Source organism: Camelus bactrianus, chromosome 9, assembly GCF_048773025.1.
Source record: "Camelus bactrianus isolate YW-2024 breed Bactrian camel chromosome 9, ASM4877302v1, whole genome shotgun sequence".
NCBI classification, from domain to species: domain Eukaryota; kingdom Metazoa; phylum Chordata; class Mammalia; order Artiodactyla; family Camelidae; genus Camelus; species Camelus bactrianus.
Window position 1 is genome coordinate 7,029,206 of NC_133547.1, and position 19,265 is coordinate 7,048,470.

Sequence of the window (19,265 nt, forward strand, 5' to 3'; positions counted from 1 at the left end):
TAAACTCAGGTGTGGTTGAAAGGGGCTTGTTATGGATAATGAAACTCGCTGCTACTCACCTGGCTTCTTGATCTCCTTAATCAATAGAAATTGATAACAGGCCAGAGGAGCAATCCAAGCCAGGCTTTACTGAGACTCGCGCTGCAGCAGGAGGGAGAGAAAACAAGTTTCAGTTTCCCCGGCTCGCTCCCTGAGGGAGTGTGAGCTGCCCCCTTAAATGGGGTGAGAGTAGGCAATCTCAGGTCTCCCAGACTCTGCTCTGAGCCTCTTGCTGGGTAGAGAGGGGGCAGGGCACCTGGGACCTGGATCCTCCATCTCAGACCTGAGGTGGGACCAGGTCACCCTCAACACACTGGGAGCTCACCTGAGGGGGATGCAGGTAACTTATCAGTCCAGGGGGATCCTCAACTGGTTCCCAGAAAATGGGCTGCAAGTCGCATTCTTCGAAATCACGCCTGGTTTTTGTTTTCATGAAAATAACAGGCTCAGAACGGAAAACCTGGCGATTACAAAAAAGGAGGAAGAGGAGAGGGCAGTCTTCATGTAGGGCCCCCGGAACCCTTAAACGTGCGCCCTCTTCCTCCTCAACTTTCACTTCTTGGAATCTCCCTAGAGACATACTTGAACCTGAACCCCCGGCAGGATGCGCAAGGATGTTCACCGCGCTGTGTGTCACAGCAAAAGCCCTGGAAACGACCCACGTGCCACCAATAAGGGAATCGTCAAATAAACTGGGAGTCCGCGCTTCTATGAGATGCGAGGCAGCCGATTAAACTCCCAAGGCGGTGCTTCTGACAGAATAAATTTTCTGAAGCCTATGAAGTGATGAAGGCAGATTGCAGAACGATTCATACGATATACAAGGTTTAGGTGGAAAAAAAACTTACAGAAGTCTGTATTTATAAAGGTTTAAATATGTGGGAAATACATGGGGGGGGGAAACCCTATGAAGTGACACATCTGACAGACAAAGTTGGTCTCCAGGGAGAGGCGTCCAGTGGCTGAGGGGCTTTTCCTATAAAGTTGAAGCAGCAAGATTAATCCACCAAGAAACAACCAGGAGTAGCGGTCTAACATGTTTATTTCCAGGTTTTGTCTTTGTAAAATTGTGTTGTTAGCATCCTGTTTTTGCTTCCTAATTTCATATATGTATATTTTTCATCTGTATAATTTTACATATACATTTTATATATTTATAGTAATGAATATTTTATGTTTATATATAAAATTTACATTTATATTATATATATGTTCATTTCCTTCTCTGCGTATGTAAAATCCTCTCTATGCCTCTATGTTATGTATGTGTCTGTATACATATATATAAAATCTTCTCTGTGTATATATGTGTGTGTGTGTATATATATATATATATATTTCCCTCTGTATGTAACACGAGATTTTATGTATATATATATTCACAGAGGGAATGATATTGCATATGTCATTTTTTTACGCAGCCCTTTTTGGCGGGTAATTAGGTTTATTTATTTATTTATTTATTTTTAATTTAACGGAGGTACTGGGTATTGAACCCAGGACCTCATGCTTTCCAAGCGTGCGTTCTACCACTGAGCGACACCCTCCCCCTGCATATGTCATTTTATATCTTGCTGTTTTACAGATGATTTTAAACACAAACATTTGCCATGGTGCTTCAGGCTTTTCATAAACATAACTCTTAATGGCTGCCCGAGTTTCTATGGGTGGATTATGATTTACTTCCCCAATTCCCTATGGTTAGATGTTGAGTTCTTTGCCAAGTTTTCTGTGGGATAATTGTGTTTGTGCCCAGCGCCATTTCTGCATTTTGGATTAGTTCCACCATCTCCGGAACTAAATTCCTGACCAGTCAGAGGAAGCAAACACTCTCCTCTGAAAATGATTTGCTTTCTTTGTGGGCACTGAAAAAAATCGCATCCATGTTTGTGTAGAGAGTTTGGAAACTATAGATAACCAAAAGATGAAAAGAAAAACCGTGGGCATAACTTAGGAGTTCAAGATTTGCAGATACTAACTACAGTATATAAAATAGATAGAGAGTTTCTACTGTATAGCACAGAGAACTTCATTCAATATCTTGTAGTAACCTATAATGAAAAAGAATATGAAAAGGAATATATGTATATGTATGACTGAATCACTATGCTGTACACCAGAAATCGACACAACATTGTAAACTGACTATACTCCGATTAAAAAATAAATTAATAAAATATAAAAAAAGAGAGAAACCATGGTGATTCTGCCCCCGGTTATTTGTTATGGATTCTTCCAATAATTTAAAATTATGAATAGTTTTCTTCCATTTCTTGTTGAGAGTACATCACACAGCACTTCCGCCTTCTGCTTATTTTTACTTAATATGTCATAAAAACATGTTCCCCGTTCATTTAAAATGATTGCCTAATATTCCATAATGTTGCTATTCCGTAATTTACAGAGCCTTTCCTCTAAAGCTTATCGCTGTAAATGTATAAAACTTAGTATTACAAATATTTGTTGTAGCCAGTTGTTTTTTACTGATACAAATAATGCAACAGAGAATATCTTTGTGCATAAACTTTTGTGCAGATCTTTTGGGATTTCCTTACAATAGAGTCCCGGAAATGGAATTACTGGGTAAGAGTGCCAAGTCAGTTTCTAGAAAGGTTAAAATAATTTCCACCTGTTCACAAAAAGCACAGAAGGGCAGAGTTTGTCTCACCGCACCCTCGTTATTACCAAATGTTATCGTTTTATCAGAGCTTTACTACTGGTCAGTGACAAGTTGAATTTCACTTTCATTTCTTTTTATTTATTTATTTATTTATTTATTTATTTATTTATTTATTTATTTATTTATTTATTTATTTATATTTTTGAGGGGGAGGTAATTTGGTTTTTATTTATTTGAAGGGGGCTATTGAGGAATTGAACCCAGGACTTCGTGCATGCTAAGCACACGCTCTACCACTGAGCTACACCCTCCCCCCGTCACTTTTTCTACACTCATTCGTTGCATCAGTGTTTATTGAGCACCTGCTGCTTGGCCGGCACAGTTTTAGGCACTGCAGATGCAGCAATGAACAAAACAGACTTGTTCTAGTGCATGAAGGGGCGCAAGATAGACAGTAATCAAGTAAATCAATAAGTGGATGGATCATATCAGAGAGCAATATGTACTTTTTTAAAAATTGATGTATAGCCGACTTACAATGTGGTGTTAATTTCTGGTGTACAGCAGAGTGATTCAGTTATACACATATATATTCCTTTTCATATTCTTTTTCATTATAGGCTGTTACAAGATATTGAATATAGTTCCCTGTGCTCCACAGCAGGACCCTGCTGTCGTACTATTAAGAGAGTTAGTAATGAGGATAAATGGTTTTTGTTTACCACAACTATGGCAAAAGCAAAAACAACAGTGGTATCATGTATTCAACATCTGCTCTGTGACAACTATTCTACTAAATGCTTTACTCTTTATCTCAGGCAATTTTGCCCCGTAGGTATCTCATTTCATAGCTGTACAAATGAAGGGTCACAGAGGTCAAGTAACTTGCCCAAAGCCACACAGCCTTGGTGGCACAGCTGGGATTCAAAGGCAGACAGCCCATGCTCTTAACCACCAGGCAATTTTGTTTCTAAAAAACCTGAGACACTAATTAGTTATCTTATTTGATAATTTGCTTTCCTGGCAACAAACTTTTTAAGTTTTTATTGAACTACAAATTACCTATATAAGAGAATGCATTTCAGAAGTAGACAGCTTGGTGAATTAATTCCAAGTGGACAAACCAGTTAGCTAGCACCAGATTTTTAAAAAACAAAACAAAACAAAACCAAACTCGAGCCCTTGTGTCCCTGGGCCCTACCCTGCGAAGTAATTATGCCTGTGACTTCTCATATCTGCTAATCATATTAACTGCCAGTTCTGAATTCCCTGAAAGGCATACCTAATGAGATGCCTTTGTCAAACCAACACCCTCTTCTTTTCCCTTTATATTAAAGGTACAGTAAAACCCACAACTTTTCATTCTCTGCATTCAGAGTGCAGACTCTGCCTCATTTCAATTAATAACAGACGTGAAAGACACAAACACAAAGCCAGAAGGTGACACGGGTGTAGGCCCCCGACTGTGGGAACAAAGGAATGAGCCTTGGGCCGGAATGGTAAACAAGTTATAAAAAGCTACAGACTCAGAGGTGAGAAGGCTGGCTAGCCAAGGATGGGTGAGATCCCCAGAGGGGGGCAACCTAAGACAGGCACAGCCGCCTGAGTCCAAGAAGAATGTTGTGAAGCAGCCGTTTCTTATACGTTCCGCCCTGATAAGCTGTAAGGCTCGCTGGTGCCAACACGAACATGATTTACCAAAACATAAAGGAACTTCCGACCTTGAGCCAGACGCTGCCTGTTAACCGTTTCCCTTGTCATTCTTCTTTGCTATATAAGACTGTGTAACTTACTAAAGCTTCAGAGTAGCCATCAGCTCTCTCCGCCTACGGTGTGTATGTGTACATGGTATCGCGACACCAACAACGGGGACAACTGGATGGATGTTGAAAGGGCATCGACGTCCCGGGGAACAGAGCAGTATGGTCCCCTGGGCGTTGTGAGGGGTGTCACTGGCCAGTGGGGACCATTTCAGCTACAGCTTTGAAAGCTGAGTTGAGTGTCACAGACAAACAGGGCCCTATGATAATTAGTCATTTGCCACTGTGAATTATGGACCCCAGATTACAGCAGGCAGCCTCCAAGATGGCCCCCCAGAATCCCTACACAATTACATTTAAGTGACTGAGTGACCGGAGGCAACCATAGTGCACAGAGGAGTGCTAGGGCGTTAATAAGCCCACCTAAGGGTCTTCTGACACACCAGGGATGGAGAGGCAAAGTTCTGTCTGTAAGAGGCCAGATAAATATTTTAGGATTTGCAGCCATGTGGTCTGCGTCACCACCACCCAACCCTACTGCTATAGAGCAAGAAGAGCCATAGACAAGAAAGGAATGAGCATGGCTGTGTTTCAATAAAATTTTACTGATAAAAACAGGCAGTGGGCCGAATGTGGCCAGAGGGCTGCAATTTGCCAACCCCTATTCTAGCGGAAGGTTCCTTCGTTTGACTTACTCTTTATCACTGAGTGAGAGTTCCCATCTGTAAAATTAGATGTTGACTTGTTTTAAATTAATACATTGAAATGATTGTTTTTCAAGTAGAAAGTCCATCCCCAACGTTTTTGCCCTTTGAGTCATGAACTGTTTTTGTCTCTAACTCCGTTATCTCCCTCTGGAATTCTCTCTTTCACTATCTCTCCATCAGTTTCTCATGTCCGCTCTTAAGCAAGTCTGTCTTTCTGGTTCTCTCGTTTTTTTATACATACAAATGGCCAACAAGTACACGAAAAGATGTTCAGCATCACTAATTGATAGAGAAATGCAAACCAAAACTACAATGAGATACCACCTCATACCAGTCAGAATGGCCATCATTAAAAAGTCTACAAATGATAACTGCTGGAGAGGGTGTGGAGAAAAGGGAACCCTCCTGCTCTGTTGGTGGGAATGGAAATTGGTGCAGCCACTATAGAGAACAGTATAAGGTTCCTTAAAAAACTAAAAATAGACTTACTGTATGATCCAGCAATCCTACTTCTGGGCATATAGCCAGTAAAGACAAAAACTAATTCAAAAAGAAATATGCACCCCAATGGTCACAGAAGCACTATTTACAATAGCCAAGACATGGAAACAACCCAAATGTCCATTGACAGATGACTGGATAAAGATGTGATGTATATACATGATGGAATACTATTCAACCATTAAAAAGAATAAAATAATGCCATTTGCAGCAACACGGATTGTCATTTTAAGTGAAGTAAGCCAGGAAAAGAAAAATGCCATATGATTTCACTTATAAATGGAATGTTTAAAAAAGGACACAAATGAACTTGTTTACAAAACAGAAACAGACTCACAGACATAGAGAACAAACTCATGGTTACCAGAGGGTAAAGGGAGTGGGAAGGGACAAATTGGAAATTTGAAAAATGTACCTCTTGGGGAGTGATGGAAATGTTAGCTATCTTGATTGTGGTGGTGGTTTTGTGGGTGTGTACATCTATCAAAATTCATCAAATTGTATATCTAAAATGTGTATAGTTTACCGTACAGGAGCCATACCACAATAAAGCTGTTAAAGATTGATTGATTGATTGATTGTTGTGGGGGAGGTAATTAGGTTTATTTATTTACTCATTCATTCATTCATTCATTCATTAATGGAGGGACTGGGGATTGAACCCAGGACCTCGTGCCTGGCACATGCACTTTGGTTCTCTCGTTACTGTATTCCGTGAATCTTTGACATGCGCTTACAATACATTTGTATGGATCATGTTTTTAAGTATTTCTCTGAAAATTATACTTTGACACTACCTTCTGAAATGATGTGTAAATACTTGAAAGGAAATTCATACGATTACAAGACAAACCAATGAAAACACACTTTTAAAAATATTTAAAGGATCTCTCTTTGATACAATACTTTTGCTTCTTGATTAACATACTGAATAACAAAGACTAGCAGCAGGTCTAGTAATTACTGTAATTTCCAAGTGGTGAGGAGGGTAAATAATATTTCAGATATCTGCAACAGCTGTGATGTGGTTGGGGCATAGCTGTGATTTCTATCACTGGAATAATTGGTTCCAGAATAAACAAAGTCACAGGGATTGCACAGGGATTGTGTCTCGTTACCTACATTCATAATTGTATGAGTTATCTACTGATATGTAAGGAATCACAGCACAACTTTAGTGGCTTAAAACAATAGTGATCATTCATTTTCTCTTGAATCTGCAGTCTGGGTGGGGATCAGCGGAGACAGCTCATCTTTGCTCCGTGAAGCAACAACTGAGACATCTCCTCTGGGAACTGGGGAGCCTCCTGGTCAAGATGGCTCACTCATCTGACTGGGGAGTTGATCCCGGCTGTTGCTTCTTACCTCACCTGGGGCTGGGGATTGGGGGACCCCAAAGTCCTCTGTGTGTGGGCTTCCCCATGGACTCCTGAGCTTCCTCACAACGCAGAGGCTGAGTTTTATGCATTTGTCCCAAAAGAATCAGGCAGAAGTGCGTGGTATTTTTATGACCTAGCCTCAGAACTCACAAAACCTCACTTCCTTGACACCCTATTGAGCAAGGTTGTCCCCCTGGTTCAAGGTGTAGAGACACGGACTTCATCTCTTAATGGGGAAATGGCAGAAGAGTGTGTGGAATGGGAGATACTGTTGAGGGCATCTTTGGAACCTACAATCTGCCACGAAATGGAATGAAATGCTAGTTTTCAGTTGGAGTTAGTGAAAAGGAAGATGTGATTTTTTTTTTCTTTCTTATCCAAATTCATGGATGGCATGAATTCTATCCACAAACCTTTTGAGGGTCCCTGGACCCAAGACTAAGAACTCTTGAACCAGAGTTAGGCGAGTTCAGATATGAGAACTTCCAGGAGGATGCAAGAGGTGGGTTTTTGTTAATTTAGTTTATGTCTTCATTTTGGGGGGAGGAGGTAATTTGGTTTGTTTGTTTGTTTGTTTGTTTGTTTGTTTATAATGGAGGTACTGGGGATTGAACACAGGACCTCATGCATGCTAAGCATGTGCTCTACCACCAAGCTATACTTTCCCTCCCCCAAGGTGTTTTTTAAAATTTATTGAAGTATAGTTGATTTACAATGTTTCAGGTGTATAGTAAAATGATCAGTTATATATATTCCTTTTCAGATTCTTTCCCATTGTAGGTTATGACAAGATTATTACTGAATTATTATTGAATATAGTTCACTGTGCTGTACAGTAGGACTTTGTTGTTTATCTATTTTATATATAGTAGTATGTATCTTTCAATCTCAAATTTCTAATTTATCCCCCCCCACTTTCCCTCTTGGTAACCATAAGTTTGTTTTCTACGTTGGTGAGTCTGCTTTATAAATAAGTTCATTTGTATCAATTTTTTTTAGATTCCACATATAAGTGATATCATATGATATTTGTCTTTCTCTGTCTGACTTCATTTAATATGATAATCTCTAGGTTCATCTATGTTGCTGCAAATGGCACTATTTCATTCTTTTTTATGGCTGAATAATATTCCATCGCATATCTATCTATCTATCTCACATCTTCTTTATCCAGTCATCTGTTGATAGGCATTTAGGTTGCTTCCACATCTTGGCTATTGTAAATAGTGCTGCTATGAACACTGGGGTGAAGGTACCTTTTTGAATTAGAGTTTTCATGTTTTCCAGATATATGTCCAGGAGTGGGCTTGCTGGATCATATGGTAACTCTATTTTTAATTTTGTAAGGAACCTCCATACCGCTCTCCATAGTGGCTGCACCAATTTCCATTCCCACCAACAGTGTGGGAGGTTTCCCTTTTCTCTACACCCCAGAAGAGGTGTTATGTTTCAAACAACTGTTCTAAAGTATGTCATTCACTTGTTCAACAAATATTGAGCTAGCTTCTGAGGATACAACTACAATCAAAACCAACACAGCCTCTGCTTGCCTGATACATATAGTATAGTGGAGGAGGGAGATATTTATAATTACACTACTTAATACAATATATTACAAACCAAGACAAAAAGCTTTAAAAGAAAGGAGTCAAGTTCTAGGAGAGCATACAACCTAGATTATGGGGCAAGGAAGGCACATCTAAGACGTGACTGCCATGGGAGGGTCTGCATATCCCACTTTGTTCAAAACCGACCCCCTACTGCCCAGAGGATAGAGGCCAAGGAACTGAGCATTCGAGAGCTCTCCTGACAGGGCCTACTTTAAAATGCAAAGACTTCTTATTGTTATCCAACAACAGTTCTCTCCTTCCTTAGTTGTATAGCCCTAATTTTGAGCCAGAAATATGCTCACTTAAAAGACTTCATTACCCAACCTCCCTTGCAACTGGTGGTCAATGAGATGTAAGTGGAAGTTGTAGGGTGGAACTTCTAGGAAAGCTCCTTAAAAAGGGCACAGACAACTGGCATGTTCCCTTTTCTCTGCTCCCTCCCAACACCACCACCTCCTTCTTCCTACCTGGAGTGTGGACATTAAGCTGGAGCTGCAGCAGCCACCTTGGACCATGAGGCAATCTGGATGATGGCAGCCATATGCATAAGGTGGTGGTGCAGAAAATTGGAAGGTCCTGGTCCTGGTGGCATTGTGGACTTCCCATATCATCTCTAAACTGCTGCTTTCCAGATTTCTTTAATGTGAGCAAGAAATAAGCATCCATCTTGTTTAAGCCATTGATATTTCTGGGCTACCAGTAGCTACACAATTTCTAAAAGAAGCACCTCTCTCACTGTTCCATTTTCTCCCTCACTCCCCGCAATGCAAACACTCATAGCTACATCTTGTACTTCAAGATGCTCCAAACCGCTCCCTGTCCCCTCACACCTCCTTGCCTTTGCAGCTGTTGAGCCCTCCTCTTGTAAATCTCTCCCAACTGCCCTATTATCTATCTGGCAAACTCTTGGCTCCTCAGAGCCCAGATCAAATGCCATCTCCTTTGCTTCCCTAATGACGCACAATGCCTGCTCCAATAAAAACATTTGCTTCGACCTGTGTATATGACAACATTGGTTCAAACCTTTGTTGTGTCCTTAACATTATCTAATTTTAAATTAACAATTAAAAACAGAGACACAGTATGTATGAATACTTTCTTCTTAAAAAGTTCCAGAGATGTGCTGTACAACATAGTGCCTATAGTTAACAATGCTACTGTGTACTTTAAATTTTTTTAATCTGAGTGTAGAGATCTAAGATCAAAGAGTGTAGATCCCATGGTAAGTGCTCTTACCACCCCCCAAAAAAAAAAAAAATCCCACACAAAACCAAACCAAACCACACACAAACAAAGGGACTAACATGAGCACACATAGATGTCTAAACTCACCAAATTATATACATCATGTGCAGTTTTCTGTATACCAATTCTATTTCACTAAAGCTGGGGGAAAATTAAGCGGGTTTCTTGTAACCAGAATATTCTTTAAATTGAAATGATACAGACTTCACATTTCATGCCTACCCCCGATTTTGTTGCCAAGTTTGTTTTATATGCTTGCATATTTTTTCTGAGCATATGTACGTATGAGCCTCAAAAAGCAGCTTTGGACTGTTATTACATTCTTTTTCTTTTAGAGGTAGTATCACACTATACTTAATGTTCTAGAACTTGCTTTTTTTCAGTCAACAATACATCTCAGAGCTCTTTCCCTATTAGTCCATGGCTCTTCCTCATTTTTTAAAAACAGCTGTATAATATTTCGTAGGATAGATGCACCTCTGTTTATCAACCGACTCCCTACTGTTGAATATTAAGGTAGCTTCCCATGATTTGTGACTTTTACAGAAATGACAATCAAAGACAAATGGCAGACAGTACCTCGGTGGTGGAGATGTGGCTTCAGATTCTGTAGGCAGATCTGCACAAATGTCTCTCTCCTTTACTAGATAAAACCCAGTGAATCAACCTGGGTCTGATGACACAGCCCTTGGATGCATTGCCTTCAGGCCTGAGTCTGGGTCCCAGCCCTGTCACTTCTAGTGTTTGTGGCCTTGGGCAAAGATTATATCCTCTCTGAGCCTGTATTTTCTCTCCTACAAAATGGGCTGATAACAAGATCTGTCTCTGAGGGCTGTCTGACAACATATGATTCCTGGTGAGTGTTTAGTGTGTATAAACACTCAAAAAATGCTGCTGCTTTTCTTATCTAGTTAAACATATCCTCAACCTTTGATCCAATAATTCCCCTGCTAGGTGTTTACGCAAGAGTCATGAACACTTAGATCCTCGCCGAGACCTGTGCATAGGTGTTCACAGCACCTTTATTCGTAATCACCCCAAATTGAAGAAGGCCCATCAGGAGGTGGATGAACAAATTGTGGTCCACCCATGGCAATGGAATATACCTCACCAATGAAGAGCAGCAAACCACTGATACATTCAACAATATGGGTGCGCCTCGAAGTCATTATTCTGTGCAAATGAAAAGCTCTTAAGATATGAACAGTATGATTCCATTCATACAATGCTCTAGAACAGGCTACATTAATAAATAGTGAAAGAAAACAGACTGATGGTTGCCTGGGGGCGGAGGGGTTGACCAGGAAGAGGTGAAAGGGAATTTTCTGGAGGACAGAAATGTTCTATATCTTAACTGGGATATTAAACTTGCACAGATGTATGCATCTGTCAAAGCCCATCCAGTTGTCTTCTTGAGTGCCTTCTGGGTGCAGGTACCAGGGAGAGAGCTGGCAACAAGATAGGCCAAGATTCTGCCCTTGGGGGCTCCATAAACAAGCATGCAGCCTGATGTCAGGTAGTGCTAACTGCACTGAAGCAGAATGAATCAGGCAGAGGGGCTGGAGGAGGCAAGAGCTGGGGATGCATCTTTGGTGGCCAGGAAAGGGTGCTCTGGGAAGGCCATACATGGGCAGAGGCTGGGTTGAAGCAAGAACATCAGCCAGGAGATCTGGGGAGAGGGTGTTCCCTAGAGAAAACAGCTGGTGCAAAGGCCCTGGGGCAGTTTCCTACTTACACAGCATGTTCAAGGAAGGAATGAGGCCAGTGTGGCTGGAAGAGGAGGGAGAGAGAGCCAGAGGTAGAGACACAAATATTGAGGGGCATACTGTTTGGGCATTTGTGCGCCAAGGGATAAATTTTGTTTTCTTTACTCTAAGTGAAATGAGAACCACGGGAGGATTGGGAGCTGAGGAGGGATGCAAACTGATAGGTGTTAACAGCCTTCCCTCTCAAGAAGAGACTGTGGGGGGCGGGGGTTGGCCAATGTAGGAAGACCATTGAAGAGGCTACTGCAATGGTCTGAGCAAACAGTGACGGTAGCTGTAGAGGTGGCAAGAGGTGGTCAGGCTCTGGGAATATTTTGAAAGCAGAGTCAGCTGACAGATTGGACGTGGGGGTGTGAGAAAGAGACTGGAGTCAGCGATGACTGTGAGGTTTGGGCCCAAGCCACTGAGCTGGGGAGGCAGGTGGAAGTTTCGTAAATGTACCAAGCTGTTTCACACCTCCAGGCCCTGGTGCGTTCCAGTCCCCCAGCCTGGAATGCCCTCCCTTCTCCACTTCCCACCTCCAGCTTCAGCCTCGCCCCTGCTGTCATCATAGCTGAGCCAAAATGTCACCCTCTCTGGAAGCTTCTCTTTAACCTTGGCTCAGCATGGTGTGCCCTCTTGTGTGTGCCCCACAACACCTGGCTCTTCTTTTCCCAACGGGACGGTCAGAGTTTATTTGCCAGCACCTCGGGCCAAGTGGGTAACACTTGAGTGACAGAGGAGGGGCCATGGCTTTAGCCAGGTAGCAAATGCATCAACAGGAAATGACCTTGAATCCATACCTTCATTCAGCAACTATGCCTAGTGCCAGGAACTCTAATAGGCACTGAGAAGAGAGCAGGGAACAGGAGAGGCAGATCTCTGCCCTCATGGGTCTCTACAAGGAGAGACGACAATAATCAAAGCAAAGAAGTAAAAGATCTAGTGTGTCTCATGGTGATGATGATGGAGAAAAAAATTGGGATTCCATGTGTGAGATGAGGTGGGGGTGTGAGGAGGGGCAGTTATTCATAAGGTGATTAGGGAGGTTTCACAGAGTCACTGAGAAGGTAACATTTGAGCATCAACCTAAAGGACATCAGGAAGAAGCCATGTGGATATTGAGGAAGAGCAAACAGCAAGTGCAGAGGCCCTGAGGTAGAAATGTGTTTAGAATATGGGGGGAACTTGGAGTAGGCCAGCGTGGCCAGGGCTGATGAATAGAGGTTAGAGAGGGTTCAGAGAGGGAATGGAAGGGGAAGGGGACAATCTGGCAGGACTTTGGGGGCCACATGGAGGACTTCCCTTTTTTACTCCAAGTTAGATGGAAGCCACGGAAGTGTTCTGAGTAGAGGAGTGATGTGATTTGATTCAAGTCAGCAGGATCACCGTAACAACAGCAATAATAATTGACATTTGTTGAGCATGTCCTACTGACCACAAAACTTCAGAAATTTGTGCAAGCAATGTTGAAAGAAGGTTGACCAGTTGTCCAATTTCAAGCCCCCCCCCACCCCACCAGCAGGTACTCCAAATATTTCCCTTTCTCTTAGCCCAAACCATCACTAAGCTTGCTACAGTCTCTCACCCAAACATACCCTGAAGCAATTTTTCAACAGCTTTACTGAAACAGAACTCACATATCATGCAAATTCGCCCGTTTAAATTGTACAGTTCAGTGGGGCTTCGTATATTAACCAAGTTGTGTGACGATAATTACAGTCAATTTTAGAACATTTTCACCACCTCAGGAAACCCCTAAGCGACCCCTACTGCAGCCCCAGGCAACCGCTAATTTACTTTCTATCTGATTTGCCTATTCTTGACATTTCCTATAAATGGAATCGTACAGTATGTGGCTATGTGTGTCTGGCTTCTTTCACACAGCATGTTCTCAGTGTTCATGCATGTTGTAACATCTGTCACTAATTCATTCCTTTTTGTGGCCGAATAATATTCCACTGTACGAATATAGCACATTTTGTTTATTCATCAGGTGATGGACATTCGGGTTGCTCCCACATTTTGATTATTATGAATAATGCTGCTGTGGACATTCTTGTATAAATGTTTGTGTGGACACGTGTTTTCATTTCTTTGGGGAAATAACTAGGAGTGCTATTGCTGAGCCATATAATAATTCTGTGTTTAACCATTTAAACACTATCAAAGTGTTTTCCAAAATGCCTGCACTGTTCCCACCAGCATTGCATAAGGGTTCCGATTTCTCCGCATCCTTGTCAACATTTGTTATTGTCCTGAAGCGTTCTGCTCTCTACTGCCAGGAACCATCTCTCACCTGGACAATCAAAGTCTCCTCCTCCCTGGGCTCCCAGCTTCTGCCCTCTGTCTTTCTCCATACTGTAAGCAGAGAGAACCTATTAGCACCAAGGTCAAGTCCTGCCCTCTGTTGGCGTCGCAATATCAATGTACACACACACACCATATGCGGAGAGAGCTGATGGCTACTCTAAAAGTTTATTAAACTACACAGGCTTATAAAGCAAAAGAGAACAAGTATGGAAAATGTTTAACTACGGTATGACATTTTATGACCCCCTAGACGCACAGATTGTTTTAAGGTCAGGATCTTAAGATCCTTTGATATTTTTAATAGATTACACTCGTCATGGAGCCAGTGAGCCTCACTTTGTATCAGGGCGGAACATATAGGAAAACAGCTGCTTGACGACATTCTTTCTGACTCAGGTGGCTGTGCCTGTCTTAGGTTGCCCCCCTCTGGGGATCTTACCCGTCTTTGGCTTAGCAGCCTTCTCACCTCTGAGTCTGCAGCCTTTTATAACTTGTTTACCATTCCGGCCCAAGGCTTGTTCCTTTGTTCACACAATCGGGGAGCTACATTTCCCCCTTTTTTATTTTGTTTTAAAGCAACGAAGCAATCGTGTTGTACAGAGGCTAGAAGCCCCATCATAGCCAGTGTTTGTTCTTGTGCCTGCTGTTGTTTATACAATCGACACATACATCGTAACATGCACAGGATAATGATACCAAGAAGGCAACAAAGTCCCACATTAAGGAAAATCTGCAAATTCACTCTGCAAAGGCAGAGTGAATACTTTGCACTTGTTCATCTAATTTAGTTTGCAAGTCATCAATTTTCTCATTGAGGGACGCGTTAAATGCCCCTTGTAAATGATGTTTTACCATATATCAAAGTATATGCGTTTCGTTATAATGTCTAGGAGTGGCACATTGCATAGAAAATTGCCAGTCACATTTGAGGCGTAATCTACTAGCTAAGGCCTCTTGCTGTTCCCCCAGCCATTCTACTGCAGCCTCTAGCGTTTGTAATCTGGCCATAATGCTCTATCAATATCCACCTGTGTTTGTAATTCTCGTGTGATGTTGGTTAACACCTTTTCCACAGTATGAGCGGTGTTAATGGACAAAACTAGGGCTGTAGTAGCGGCAGCAGCAGAGGCAATTATAATCACAGCTGATACTATGAAAGCTATTAGCGTAGCAATAAATCTTGGGTCGAATCTTTTTAAAGGACTCTAAAAGTACATATAAACTTTGTGCATTAGACCAAGTCCTATTAAGTGTTGCCGGTAGCCAGACACTAGCTCTCCTTTTCAATGCCCTAACAAAAGACACATTATGAGAAGTTACATTAGCATAAGATAAAAAATCAGAATACCAGAAAGGTGAGGATAATTTGATCGTATACAATTGATCAATAGTAATATTGGGCTTTGCAGGCCCCCATACCAGGATGTATGGATGCGTAGTACATATCATAACTGAATTGGAAACATTCCGTTCTACTTTCATGGAATAATTATCAGAATGGTTGTCATATCGGCCATGATAAAGAAGCCTGTTGATAAAAGGCAATCCCAACCTCCAAACTGTTTTATGTACAGGACTAAAAATTGTATTTCCACCCATGAGTTGTAGTATCGGTCCGGAAAGGCCATGTTCACTCCACGTGATGGGAGCTGAAGAATTTGTCAAACGGTATGGAGACATTTTTACTGCTTAAATATCCATGAGGCCCCCCAATCCAGCAGAGTCACGTTAAAAATAGTCTTTTGTGGGGTTGGGGGGATAGTTCAAAGTGACAGATCTCATGCTTAGCATGCATGAGGTCCTGGGTTCAATTCCCAGTACCTCCTCTAAAAATAAATAAATAAACAAACCTAATTACCTCCCCCTCAAAAAAAAAAAAAAATAGTCTTTTCCGGGTTGAGGAATCCGACAAGGGGCCCATTGCACCGAATAAAACTTACACCTCCAGTCTGTTTTCGGCCGGGAAATGGGTATAGGAGGAACTCGAGAAGCATTTACAAATGTTGTAGAGGATGTAGATACAGCAGTAATAGATGTAAGGTTTGCTGCGATATCTCCCTTTTTTGGTTGGTAGTATAAGTACAATTGAGCTTGCAATTTTATGCATGAAGAATCGCTTGTGTTGTCAAACTGGGTGCATATCGGAGGGTTGTGAGAATACAACGTCAGAGAATCGTCGCTGCGCAGATTAATTTCCAGTACTGGTCACCGGTGGGATCCATGTTCCACCTGTCCACTCAATCGTTAGAGGCAAGAGGGGGAACTGCACGCCACCAAGTTAAGGGTGTAAATAAAGGAGGATTCAGAATATAAGCCCAATAGCATAGATTCGTGCTTGCAGAAGTGAAAGTAGAAGCTGAGATACCCATCATGCGTAAGTATACAGAAAGCATACTAACCTGTAGAAAGGTCAGCTTCATCAGCCGTGGAGCACGAACGAACATATTTTTGCGGAATCCACTGAAGACCATCACCTGTGTCAATGCATAAAGACCCCCTCTTCCAACGTTTCACCTCAAAGGGCCCCTCCCATTTACCCACGAATGGTTTCTTCACCCAAGCTTTCTTATTTGCAGAGGGTATAGGTATGGGAGGAGTTGAAAAACGGACAGCTGCAGTAGAGCCATCCTTAGTGTGACTCAAACAAGCAACACTGTAAAGTGCATGGCGTAATATATTATGCGCCTCCTGTGCCCCATACTTCCCCCCTTTTAATTTATGCAAATAAGACTTCAGAGGACGGTGACATCTTTCTATAATAGCTTGTCCTGTAGAATTGTAAGGAATCCCAGTATTATGTTGAATTTGCCAATCTTGACAAAATTGAGAAATGCTTTTTGCAGAAAACTCAGGCCCATTATCCATCTACATGTATAGTGGCCTCCCAAGCACACTGAAAGCAGAAAGCCAGTGTCTAATTACGTTAGCAGCATTGCATTTTGTATGAAGAGTGGCATATAAGAATTTGGAATATGTATCTACTGAAGCAATAATATATTTTAACCTGCCAAAAGGTGGGAAGAAAGTAGTGTCTGTCTGCCAGATTTGATTAGCATTGATTCCTCGTGGATTAATACCTTCAAGGTTATATAAGGGTTTTGTTACAGTAAATTGATTACATTGAGAGCAGGCTTGTATTATACTTTGTACTCGATGCCTAGTAAGAGAATATATAACTCTCAAGGCTGTTGCATTGCTATGATGTAATTCATGAAAATGTGGTGCCTTAAGGAAGGCAGAAATATTTATAGATTTACAGGTATCTCGCGTAAAACCTGAGACGATCTTATCAGCCTGTGCATTACCTTCTGTTAAGGGGCCTGGTAATTTAGTATGAGATCGTATGTGAGCTATGAAGCAAGGGTGTTCTCTTTCCATCAGTAACCCCTTGATTGCCAAAAAAGTGCTGTAAGTGTATCTTTGAGGGGGATTTTGGTAGAATAGCAGTGATTAAAAGGGGTACCGCATTAGCAACATAAAGAGAATCAGTAATAATATTTAAAGGAATATCCTTATGTTGTCGAAGGGCTAATTTAACAGCGGCCAATTCCGCAATTTGAGTACTTTTATGTCCTTTGGAATAATGTGTGCCCCATTTGTTGCCATCGTGCCATGCTATAGCTGCCTTTGTTGTTTTTCCTGATCCATCTGTAAAGACAGTTAAGGCTTTGGCCAATGGCATCTCTGACAAGACAGCAGGAAAGCTAAGAGGCACTTGCATGCAAAATTGTAATAGAAGATGAGAGAATTTTTTAAAGGTTATCTGTCCTAAATAATTTGCTAGAGACAACTGAATGTCTTCATTAGTAGAGAACCAAGTATGAAATTGAGAAGATGTACAAGGAAGGTTTATGCTGTGAGGGTCTGACCCTAGTAATTGCAGGCATCGTGTTTGTCCTTTATTAATTAAATCAGCAAAGGTATGGAAAATGGTGGGTAGTACCTTGTGAAAGGAATGAGATAAGTATACCCATTCCAAAAAATAAATTTGTGAATCCCTCTCTTGTGCCAAGAGGCCTGTACGTGTTTGTGGTGTATTAATAATGAGAAGCAATATTGGAAGGTCTACTTGTATCCTATTTAAGAATTGCTTTTTTATGGCTGAATTAAGGCACTGAAGCTCTGTTAGATCTTCAGGTGTTACTGTTCATGGGGAAGCAGGATTTCTGTCTCCTTTCCGTAAAGAAAATAGATGATGTAAACAATAAGTAGGAATACCTAAAAATGGTCGAATCTAATTAACATGCCCTAATAAATAACTGTTGTAATTGTATAAATGTCATGGTCTGTTTGATATTTATTTTTGAGGTCTAATAGTTTGTGCATCAATATTCACGCCCAGGAACTTCCAGGGAGTACGATTTTGAACTTTGTCTTGAGCAATAAGTAAGCCTTTAGATTTCAAAAGAAAGTATAGAGAGTGATATAATTTAGAGAGAGTATCAGAGGATTCAGCTGCAAGCAAATTGTCATCCATGTAATGGAAAATAAAGGCACGTGGAAATTGTCTTCTAGGGCGGAGAAGTCCTCCAATTAGCTGCTGGCAAATGGTTGGACTATTTTTCATTTCCTGGGGCAGAAACTTCCATTGGTATCATTGAGGAACTGCCTGGTTATTGCATACAGGTATAGTAAAGGCAAACTTCTCTTTGTCATCGTCATGCAAAGGTAATGAGAAAAAACAATCCTTTATATCTATGATTAGTAAAGGCCAGGAGTCTGGAATTAAAGAAGGGTTGGGTGACCCTCTTTGTAAGGGTCCCATTGGCTGCATGATGGCATTAAAGGCTCTAGGTCTTGTAGTAGACGCCATTTACCTGATTTTTTTTTTTTAAGTAACAAAAACAGGAGTGTTCCGAGGACAAGTAGAAGGCTCTATATGACCCAACAACAATTGTTTCTTGACCAGTTTTTGAAATGCCTTATGTTTTTCTTTAGGAAGGGGCAACTGCTTCATCCAAATAGGCTGTTGTTGGGTCCATGTTAGGGCAATGGGAGGAACACTGTGGGTGAGCTCAGTGGCCCCTATTAAAAAGGGTCTATTTTTAAAGATAAGTTTTATTGAGTCAGTAAATCTCTTTTTCATAAGGAGTAAGGAATTGGTAATATAAAGGGAGCCACCATAGCCATTTTGTTTTTAGGGCCCTTGACCTTTAAGACATTGCAGCTAAACTCAGGGGTCATAATAACTCCTATGCCCTGGACAGCCACGTAAGTTTTTTGTTTAGGCCAACTTATAGGCCACTGCGATGAAGAAATTATGGTTTTATTAGCCCCTGTGTCTGTTAATCCCTGAAAAGCACATTCTTGAATGGTTACAGTAAGAGTGGGCCTTTTATGAGTTAA